An 11,468-nucleotide genomic window follows, 5' to 3' on the forward strand; every position below is an offset into this window, starting at 1 on the left:
ATTTCAGGAGGCAGCAGAATGGTACACTGGTCAGTGTCATTATTATTGACCTGTGATGGTGGATGGCCTTGGAGGGAGCTGAGAGGTAACTCAGACCTCTTGTCTTCAGGACACGTAAAGCAAACATACTCCTTCTCAGCAGCTGGAGACTTAGAGACATCCCAACTCATCAGTCTCATGCGTTTGGGCATCAAATGTTCCTCTTCATCATTAACAGAAAAAGCAGTAGAATATCTGCGCTTTCTGCAGAGACCTACCTCTGCAGTGGGTGGAGGTCTCGGAGGCAGAGGAACATCAGTAGGACACATGAAAAACATCACTTCATCATCCAGGGATGAACGATCGTTTTTCAAATCTGGATTAATGATCTTGTCTGTGTCCTTTGCATGAAAGCTGGCATCAGCAGGTGGAGGAACTGAAGAAACTGGTACATCAGAACTCATCAGCCTCATGCGTTTGGGCATCAAATGTTCCTCTTCATCATTAACAGAAAAAGCAGTAGAATACCTGCGCTTTCTGCAGAGACCTAACTCTGCAGTGGGTGGAGGTCTCGGAGGCAGAGGAACATCAGTAGGACACATGAAAAACATCACTTCATCATCCAGGGATGAACGATCGTTTTTCAAATCTGGATGCATGATCTTGTCAGTGTCCTTTGCATGAAAGCTGGCATCAGCAGGTGGAGGATTTGAAGAAACTGGTACATCAGAACTCATCAGTCTCATGCGTTTGGGCATCAAATGTTCCTCTTCATCCTCCACAGAAAAAGCAGTAGAATATCTGCGCTTTCTGCAGAGACCTAACTCTGCAGTGGGTGGAGGTCTCGGAGGCAGAGGAACATCGCTAGGACACATGAAAAACGTCACGTCATCATCCAGGGATGAACGATCGTTTTTCAAATCTGGATTAATGATCTTGTCTGTGTCCTTTGCATGAAAGCTGGCATCAGCAGGTGGAGGAACTGAAGAAACTGGTACATCAGAACTCATCAGCCTCATGCGTTTGGGCATCAAATGTTCCTCTTCATCATTAACAGAAAAAGCAGTAGAATACCTGCGCTTTCTGCAGAGACCTAACTCTGCAGTGGGTGGAGGTCTCGGAGGCAGAGGAACATCGCTAGGACACATGAAAAATGTCACGTCATCATCCAGGGATGAACGATCGTTTTTCAAATCTGGATGCATGATCTTGTCTGTGTCCTTCGACTGAAAGCTGGCATCAGCAGGTGGTGGACTTAGGAGCTCACATGCAGGTGCGCTGATAGGTCGGAACATGAAAGCGGGAACTTCATTGTCCAGAGCACAACGGTCTGCACTGGATGAGCGTGGGAGCTTCTCCTTTGCCTGTGGAGGAGGCAGACTTTGACTTTGTGTTGCAGAGGAACATTCAAGTCATCTGACGTTTTGCTCTGTTACATATTATTATTGTTGTTGTTGGATTTTTCTTTAAAAATTCACACGATTTAATGTTTAGAAACAGACACAGTGAAGGGTAACTTACCACAGCTCGAGCCATTTTAGGCGTCTGTCAAGGCAAAGACGCAGGATTTGGTTTCTCTGTGTAAGATTACAGGACAGTTGTCAGTTTCATTTTCAAGTCAGTTGGATAAATTCATATCAAACTTCTCAAACTGTATCATTAAAGCATTGTTTAGGTGGACAAATATGAAAGATATGAAGATAAAAACAGTAACAGCTGGCAATCAAGGGAAAACAACCTTACGAAAAAGGTCTTAATCATTATTGTTTTAAAGTAAATCTTTCAGTCCTTACTTCAGTGATTGTTTGAAGTCTCTGTGCTTGTTGTCAGTCGCAGATTTGTGTAAAATATTTGCAGTTTGTGAATAAAGTTTGCAGGAGCTCCAAAGTTTGTCTGTTCAATACCAAAGTAATGAGGAGACTGAGTGCAGGTTTGGAATCCTCAGTGACAGAAGAATGCAGCAATGTTTGAATTTGAATTTGTTATTGTTTTATTAACAACAACTACCAGGATCATACCATAGCAACACAGTGATGCCCAATCAAATGTCAGGTACAAGGGATAGCCCACATACACATCCAACAGCACAGTAAAGCAATGGGCACCAATGCCACCAGTCAGGCCTTAAAAATACCTGAGTTATATAACAGCACACTGACAGTGTCTCATCCAAAAATATAAAATGTATAAATACAGTTAATATCATTTTCATTTAAATTTTATTTAATTCTCTTCATATAGTGCCAAACAGATGTCTCAAGTCGTCACTGTTACAACATAGATAAACATGAACATGAAATCCATTATTTAATTCTCTTCCATTCACTCCAGTTCAATTCAATAGCTATATAGATGGATAGACAGATATTGTATTATATACTATATTGATTCCAAATGGAGAATTAATGTGTTATATCACCAGGATAATGAATTCAAGTAGTACAATCTCCAATAAACAGACAACACAGTTAAAGTTCAAAGTGCAATATGTGCAGGATCCAGGCTTTATATTGTAAGATGCAAAATGTTTATATATATGTACATAATATTGTTGAAAAAATAAAGAAAGTTAAAAATCAAAATAAGTTTATTGTCACTGTGGCTGATGTGATTGCAATATGAACCCGGAAGCAGACAAGGGAGAGATGGAACTGAATCTTAACAAAAAAACAAACCATTTATTAGGTTGAAAAACACGAACACAAAACAAGGCCCAGCAAACAGGAGCGGAAACTAAAACTAAAACCTATCCTGGGAATAACTCGGTATGACTATGACAACTATGACAAGAAAAACATGAACATGAATCCGAGGAGGTGCATGCGAGAAACTCTGATGAAAAAACATGAACATGAACATGGACCTAAACAGAATCAGGAGATAACCTGAAACCCGGAATAACGTGAACGGAGGAAAACGCACCAACACTGCCCAGAGGAAGACAGCGGACTTAAATACACAGAAGAGAAAGGAGGGAAGTGGAAACACAGCTGACACAAATGAACCTGACACCACAGGGGAAGCAACATGAAACACACTGAACATGGAAACACAACCCTTTCATAATAAAAGACGAAACAAGGAGAGACGTGGACGTGTGATGGGCTGAGTTGCCAAATGGCTGGTAGGCTTTTAGCTAGGCTTTAGCTTCAGCCAAGTGGAAGCTAAATTGGCTAGTCATTCATATGTAAATTAGGTTGTTACCTGAGAATTCTGGAGGGGAGTGGGGGTGTGTGAATGATTGCTGATTTCTAACTGCCAACTGCCTCTTTGTTTGTCTGGGGGGGAGCTGCTAAAAGCGGTGAACTTCCTTTTGTGTTCGTCTTGATGCATTCTCAATCATCCAGGAAAATAAATCTCCAAAAGTCACCAACTTGGAGTGGTTAGTTTCCTGAGCCACGAGGAAACTTGTGTTTCAGTTTGCCATCTTAGGGAGAAATCAACACACATGGGTGTAGGTCCTTTGTTGCTGAGATTTATTGATAAAAACAGTACAAAAAAACCAACCATTTGTACACATATTTACAAATAATAATAAAAAGCGAGTGAGTACATTTCAACATTTGCAGCAATCACTCACAATCCTGGCACTGCCATGGTATCTGTAGTCTGCATTTACCACATGTGTATCTGTAGCAGTGAACACATCGCACAGTGGCATGATTGTTCTTGCATTTGTGTTTGACCTGACACATGGCTCTTTTTCCAGGGCTAGGTGTGGAGGGTTGTGTCCGAAGCAACTGTTCTTTTCTTGCCTTCTTCCCAGCTACATGAGAGTGAGCCAGCTCTCTTGCAAGCTCCACCAGGAAGTCCACCCGTCTTTCCTTCGTCCCGGTGCATGCTTGATACAGCACATCCTGCGGGGCTCCATAGGATAATTCTAAAAAATGCTTTAGTTCCTCACATTTTAATGCAACCCACTGAATTAAAGCTGAAACTACATCTGAGTTGTATCATTTCAAATTCATTGTTGTAATTTACAGAACCAAAGTTAGAGAAAGTTGTTTCTGTCCAAAGTCTTATAGACATAACTGTATGATTTTCAATGATTTCAAGGACAGCTGAAGATAAAAAGTATTCAACAAGGAGAGACCAGGAATTAGTGACGTGCAGAGTTTGAATAAGAAGCTGTAATTAGACTGAATGCAAGACGAGAGCAAAGCCATGGCAACAGCAGGAAGTGGAGCAGGACCTGCGTGTGTCCATGAAGCTCGATGTTTTTGTGCACAGATCACATGCAGTCTGAAATGTTGTGCAGTCCAGACTGTATATTTTGCTGAGTGAAATACAAAAGCTTCCTTCATGGATGGAAAAGAAACTGTTTCAGTGTCAAATGAAACACTTTCTGTTGATTTCAACTCCCAGAACTGAGTTCAGCTGAGCTCCACGGTGCAACAATTAGACTCCACTATGTTTCCTCTGCTTTGTAACAGCAACAGGCTGTTTAGGGCAAGATTTGCTAAAAGGCTCAAAACAGCGCTTACAGACATGGTTCGTTTTTTGGGCCAATTACAAAAGTTCTGCTGTTTTCTAAACACAGGAGATGTGAGTTCAAATGTATAAAACACAAATATAAGACATGCTTATTTGTATTAAATATCTGGATAATGATCTGTAGATGTTAAAAACATTCATAACACAGTTTGAATGTCCAGAATTGGGTCTTCATCAGGGTCACAAAAATCTTTGAGATTCTGTCTCTGACACACAATCCTGTCGCTGCGCTCGATTTGTAAACACTAACAGCTCTTTGACTCCAGAACCCAGTTTGTGTTGGTGCGAGGCATTAGTGGATCTCTCTCTTAGAGTAGAGTTAGAGTTACTACAGTTTCTTAGGAAACTGAAGAAGGCCCGTCTCCCTCCTCCAGATTCCCGTGCAAATGTCAGACAATTCAAAATCCTGTTTGACTTTATAAAGGAGACACAAATGTGCAACAATCTTGACAGAGTGCCACAGTGTCACAGACAGTTGCACTGCCTTTGATGAGAAACACTGAGTGATAGTAAAACTAAACAATCACTGCAACACACTGATACAGGAGAAGTTGTGATTGTTCTTTTCATTTGTCCTGTTGTGTAGTTTGGCTGTAGTATGCCCCCCACCCACCCCCCTTTCAAGAAGCCAGCTGTATGATCGTCCACATTAAGAGAAGGAGTTAAAAGTGGGAGTCAAAACCTCCAACTTAAAGTGGAACATTAATGTCACACAAATGCAGACACAGACTCAGTGCCATTTTTATATTGTTAGATTCAGAGATTTTTGTCACGGCTCAACGGCACGAGGGAACAGGGATGGACACAGGCGCAGAAACCAACCCGGAAGCGAGGTGACAGAAAACAAATGATTTATTTCCGCCCACAGGAAAACAAAGGTGAAACACAAAGCGACGCCACCACACTAGTGGCGCGTAGGATTAGTCTGTGAAAATGAGGGCGACCTAGACACCTCTAGGAGACGGCTGAACAGCGGGGACAGCGGGGAGGTAGAAACAGGACTAGGTAGGGGCCGGGGCATTGGTTTCAGATGGAGGGGACAGGTGGAGCGGAAAACCCGGAAGCGGTCGAGGCGTGGGGAGGCAGGCAGGTGAGCAGTGGGTCGGCAGGCCACGTTGTGTGAGCAGCTGGCGGCCCAGGTCCAGGAGGACGGGAGCGAGGGGAACAAGATCTCCACTCCGGGTGCTATCGCTGAGGACAAGAAAAGACAGGTCAGTCATCACACGGCGTTAAGACAAGGTTTTAGGATGCTCCACTGAACTAACATGGGAATAGGAGATACTCAGGCGATGAGTGGTTGAGAGCGCAGGTCTGATATACCGCTGGCACGATTGCTCACAGGTGGTCAGCCAGGGAGGGGCAACCGGACTCCGCCTAAAGGAGGAGGAGCCGCTGTCTGAGACCTGCAGGTGCCCAACCAGACCATGACACCACCCCCCCCTCAAGGGTCGCCTCTCGGCGACCGGCCTCTGTAGAATGCCGAAAGCAAGGCGGGGTCGAGAATCCGGGACCGGGGAACCCAGGACCTCTCCTCCGGGCCGTACCCCTCCCAGTCGACCAGGAACTGCCTGCCCCTTCCCCGGCGGCGTACATCCAGGATGCGGCGGACCGTGAAGACAGGATGCCCACCGATGAGCCGGGCGGGCGGCGGGGCAGCAGGAGGCGGGCACAACGGACTCACAACAACCGGCTTGACTTGGGAGACGTGGAAGGTCGGGTGGACCCGTAACGAGGAGGGCAACTTTAGCCTGACCGCGGAGCGGCCAACCACCCGCTCCACCTCAAAAGGACCGATGAAGCGTGGGGCCAACTTGCGGGAGTCCGTCCTGAGGGGAATGTCTCTGGCGGATAGCCACACCTTCTGTCCCCGGGCGTAGGCAGGTGCCGCCTTGCGGCGGCGATCCGCGTAGCGGCGCTGGCGGGCGACGGACAGGCCCAAGGCCCGGCGGGTGCGCGACCACACCCGTCGGCAGCGTTGCAGATGGTGCTGGATGGAGGGGACCTCAAGGTCGGTCTCGCGCTCCGGAAAAAGGGGTGGCTGGTAGCCGAGAGAGGCCTCAAAAGGCGAGAGACCCGTCGCTGACGAGGTGAGGGAGTTGTGTGCGTACTCCGCCCACGGCAATAACGATGACCAGGAAGCCGGGTTGGAGGCAGCGACGCAGCGGAGAGTGGCCTCCAATTCCTGGTTGAGGCGTTCAGTCTGACCATTAGTCTGAGGGTGGTGTCCAGAGCTCAAACATGGCTTCGCTCCCAGGGATGTACAGAACGCCCTCCAGACCTGCGATGTAAATTGCGGTCCCCTGTCTGAGACGACCTCCGAGGGTATCCCGTGCAGCCTAAACACATGGTCGACTAGCAGATTAGCGGTTTCAGTGGATGTGGGGAGTCTCTCGAGGGCGACAAAGTGAGCTGCTTTGGAAAACCTGTCGACCACAGTGAGGATCGCGGTCTTGCCAGAAGAAACAGGTAGACCAGTAACGAAATCCAAAGAAATATGCGACCAGGGGCGCCGTGGAATAGAGAGAGGCTGCAGCAACCCAGCCGGGCGTTGCGTGTTAGATTTGCCCCTAGCACAAACACAGCAGGCGGCCACATACTCCTTGACATCTTTATCAATAGACCCCCACCAGAAATACCTTTTAATAAGGGCACTCGTCCGCACGCCTCCTGGATGGCAGGAGAATCTCCCCTTGTGGACCCAGTCGATCACTTTGGAGCGGGCCGCCTTAGGGACAAAGCGGCGGTCAGGGGGCCCTGTGCCGGGGTCCGGCTCGGTCTCCAGTGCCCGACGGATGTCCTCCTCCACCTCCCACGTGAGGGAACCAACCTTGACGCTCGCAGGGAGGATGGTGGGCACGGCGGACGACTCCCCCGCGGCGTCAAACTGCCGGGAAAGGGCATCCGGTTTCACGTTGCGGGACCCTGGGCGGTAAGAGATTGAAAAGTTAAAGCGACTGAAAAACATGGACCAGCGTGCCTGACGTGAGTTCAGTCTCTTGGCTGCACGAATGTACGTCAAGTTCTTGTGATCTGTCCACACTATGAATGGGTGCTCCGCCCCCTCGAGATAGTGCCGCCACTCCTCCAAGGCCAGCTTCACAGCCAACAGTTCCCTATCCCCCACGTCGTAATTCCGCTCAGCAGGTGATAAACGACGGGAGAAAAAGGCGCACGGATGGAGCTTGGACGCCGTGCCGGAGCGCTGGGATAACACCGCCCCCACCCCGATGTCAGATGCATCCACCTCGAGAATAAACTGTCTCCCGGGGTCGGGGTGAACCAAAACCGGCGCCGAGGTAAACAGTGCCTTTAACTTGGTAAACGCTGCTCCGGCCTCCTGGCTCCAAATAAAAGGGAGCTTCGGTGACGTCAGCCGGGTCAGCGGCGCTGCTACCTGGCTGTAGTTCCTGACGAAGCGCCGGTAGAAGTTTGCGAAGCCCAAGAAGCGCTGCAGATGCCGCCGGGACGCAGGTACGGGCCACTGCACGACTGCCGTAACCTTAGCTGGGTCAGTCTTCACCTGCCCCCCCGCGAGGACGTAGCCCAGGAAGGAGACGGAAGGTGAGTGGAACACGCATTTCTCCGCCTTTACGTACAATTTGTTTTCCAGCAACCGCTGCAGCACGGCTCTGACGTGCGCCCGATGTTCCACCACGTCTTTGGAAAAAATCAGAATATCGTCGAGATAAACGAAGACGAAGCGGTCCAGGAAATCTCGCAGGACGTCGTTCACCAGGTTTTGAAAGACCGCCGGGGCGTTTGTGAGACCGAAGGGCATCACTAAATATTCGAAGTGCCCCAAGTGAGTGTTAAAAGCGGTTTTCCACTCGTCGCCCTCCCTGATTCTGACGAGGTGATATGCATTCCTGAGGTCTAACTTGGTAAAAATGGTGGCACCGTGAAGCGGCTCAAAGGCGGAACTGATCAGCGGCAATGGGTATTTGTTTTTTACTGTTATGTCATTAAGCCTCCTGTAATCAATACAGGGACGGAGCGAGCCGTCCTTCTTACCGACAAAGAAGAATCCGGCCCCGACAGGCGAAGAGGAGGGTCTGATGATGCCGGCCGCCAGGGAATCCTTTATGTACTTTTCCATGGCTGCCTTCTCAGGATGAGACAGATTGTAAAGGCGGCTCGTGGGTAGGGGGGAGCCCGGTAACAACGTAATGGAACAGTCATATGGCCTGTGCGGGGGCAGTGCTTGGGCTTTGTCCTTGTTAAACACCTCCCTCAAATCGTGGTACACTGACGGTACGACAGAAAGGTCCACGGCAGCACTCGCGTCACGTGCGGGCTCGGCAACGGCTGACGGCGGGGCTGAGACGAGACAATTGGCATGGCAAAACGGGCTCCAACTTATTACATTTTGCCCAGCCCAATCCAGATGTGGGTTATGTAGCTTTAGCCAGGTGAAACCAAGGACGATGGGGATGCTGGAGGAATGGAACGTCAGGAAGGGGAGCCTTTCCCTATGGTTGCCTGAGGCGACTACAGTAACAGGGGCGGTACGGTGAGTGATGTGGGAGAAAACTTGGTTATCCAGTGCTTTAACTGGGAGGCTAGACTCCAACTCGAACAGGGGAATATTCAGTTGCTTGGCTAGTTTCATATCAATGAGACTCTGCTCAGCGCCCGAATCGATTAACGCCCGGGACGTGTGGGTTGCGGAGCCGAGCAAGAGCGTAACCGGCAACAGGAAGCGGGGCTTAGAATCACTATAGGTACCGCCCACCCGTATCCCCGGACTTACCGGCGGGCGTCCCCTTTTCCCTTCTCCGGACAGGCGGCAATGAAATGCTCCGCGGAACCGCAGTAAAAACACGAACGAGCGCGGCGACGTCTCTCTCTCTCTTGCGGAGACAACCGGGATCGCCCGAGCTGCATGGGTTCCGGTTCCGGGTCAGCCCTCTCCCCAGCGACTGGGGCTGATGGCTGAACCGGAAGTGGCGACGGGGGAATGTAAACAGGTGACGCACGCCGCACTGGCCGACGGGTGCTGGAGTTCCTCTCCCGCTCTCGCTCCCGCAGTCTGTTGTCAATGCGAAGCGAGAGCGTGGCTAACTCCTCGAAGGTAACCGGTTCGTCACGGGACGCTAGCTGATCCTTCATGTCCTCGTTAAGCGACTGCGAGTAGACTCCCTGAAGGGCTTTATCGGGCCAGCCGACTGCCGCTGCGGCGGTGCGGAAGTCGATCAAGTAGTCCGCGATGCTACGGCGGCCCTGGCGGAGATTTAACAGCCGGCGAACCGCACTGCCCACCGAGACGGGGTGGGCAAAAGTCCTTTTGAATTCACCGAGAAAAGCATCGTAGCTACAGGACGGCAACGGGTGTGTGCTCAGGTAAGCCTCGGCCCAATTCAGGGCTCGGTCGCGCAGTTTCCCAATTATATAAGAAACTCGAACCGTGTCCGAAACGAAAGAGCGGGGCGAACGTCCGAACGCCAGCTCGCACTGTAACAGAAAACCGCTACAGGCCCCTGGGTCACCCGCATACGGCTCCGGCTCCGGGGAGGCCGCGTCGCGAAACAGGTGACCCCGCTGGGGCTCGGGATCCGCCGCGGGCTGAGGCAACGGCGCGGTCGGGGCGGGCAGCGCTGAGCTACCGGCGGCGGGTTCCGACTCCGCCGAGGGTTGAAGGGACTGAATGTCGGATTGCATTTTAGCCTGCTCGTCTGTGAGTGTGTGCACTTGAGCCAGTAGGTACTGCAGCGTCTGTTCGTGGCTACCGATAATAGCCCCCTGCTTACTGATCGCTACGCGGGCTGGGTCCGCTGTGTCCATATAACTGGCCTGAGTATACTGTCACGGCTCAACGGCACGAGGGAACAGGGATGGACACAGGCGCAGAAACCAACCCGGAAGCGAGGTGACAGAAAACAAATGATTTATTTCCGCCCACAGGAAAACAAAGGTGAAACACAAAGCGACGCCACCACACTAGTGGCGCGTAGGATTAGTCTGTGAAAATGAGGGCGACCTAGACACCTCTAGGAGACGGCTGAACAGCGGGGACAGCGGGGAGGTAGAAACAGGACTAGGTAGGGGCCGGGGCATTGGTTTCAGATGGAGGGGACAGGTGGAGCGGAAAACCCGGAAGCGGTCGAGGCGTGGGGAGGCAGGCAGGTGAGCAGTGGGTCGGCAGGCCACGTTGTGTGAGCAGCTGGCGGCCCAGGTCCAGGAGGACGGGAGCGAGGGGAACAAGATCTCCACTCCGGGTGCTATCGCTGAGGACAAGAAAAGACAGGTCAGTCATCACACGGCGTTAAGACAAGGTTTTAGGATGCTCCACTGAACTAACATGGGAATAGGAGATACTCAGGCGATGAGTGGTTGAGAGCGCAGGTCTGATATACCGCTGGCACGATTGCTCACAGGTGGTCAGCCAGGGAGGGGCAACCGGACTCCGCCTAAAGGAGGAGGAGCCGCTGTCTGAGACCTGCAGGTGCCCAACCAGACCATGACAATTTTATTGAAGTTCTCAGTTATATTAGGGACATACAGAATGCTTTCTAATGGAATAAGAGGAGAGAGTGAAGCAACTGTGCCACCCTAAGGACCATGGAGTGGGATTAATGATGAGTTGTGCTCATTTGATACCAACTAATGTGTGTTGGGTGCATTGTGGGCGCCGCCCAGGAGCGAACCAAACCGCAAGACTGGCAATTGGGACATTGAATGTCACCTCTCTGGTGGGGAAGGAGCCTGAGTTAGTGCGTGAGGTTGAGAGGAACCGGCTAGATATAGTCAGGCTCACCTCAACACACGGCTTGGGCTCTGGAACCAGCCTCCTGGAGAGGGGCTGGACTCTGTCTCAGTCTGGAGTTGCCCCTGGTGAGAGGCGGCGGCCTGGGGTGGGTATCCTGGTGTCCCTTCAGCTTGCTGCCTGTATGTTGGGGTTCCTCCCAGTGGATGAGAGGGTTTGTTATCTGTGCCTCCGGGTTGGGGTTCAGAGTACCCAGCCTTCTTGGAGTCCCTGGGTGGGACACTGGAGGGTC

At 50.7% G+C, this 11,468-nt stretch overlaps 1 protein-coding gene across 1 annotated transcript in view; it reads left to right on the forward strand.

Moving 5' to 3' along the window:
- LOC113017716 (NACHT, LRR and PYD domains-containing protein 12-like) overlaps positions 1 to 11,468 on the forward strand; it is a 1,242,929-nt gene that overhangs the window by 226,190 nt on the left and 1,005,271 nt on the right. The window lies entirely within an intron of this gene.

The sequence above is a fragment of the Astatotilapia calliptera genome, chromosome 23, assembly GCF_964374335.1.
Source record: "Astatotilapia calliptera chromosome 23, fAstCal68.1, whole genome shotgun sequence".
In the NCBI taxonomy this organism is placed as follows: domain Eukaryota; kingdom Metazoa; phylum Chordata; class Actinopteri; order Cichliformes; family Cichlidae; genus Astatotilapia; species Astatotilapia calliptera.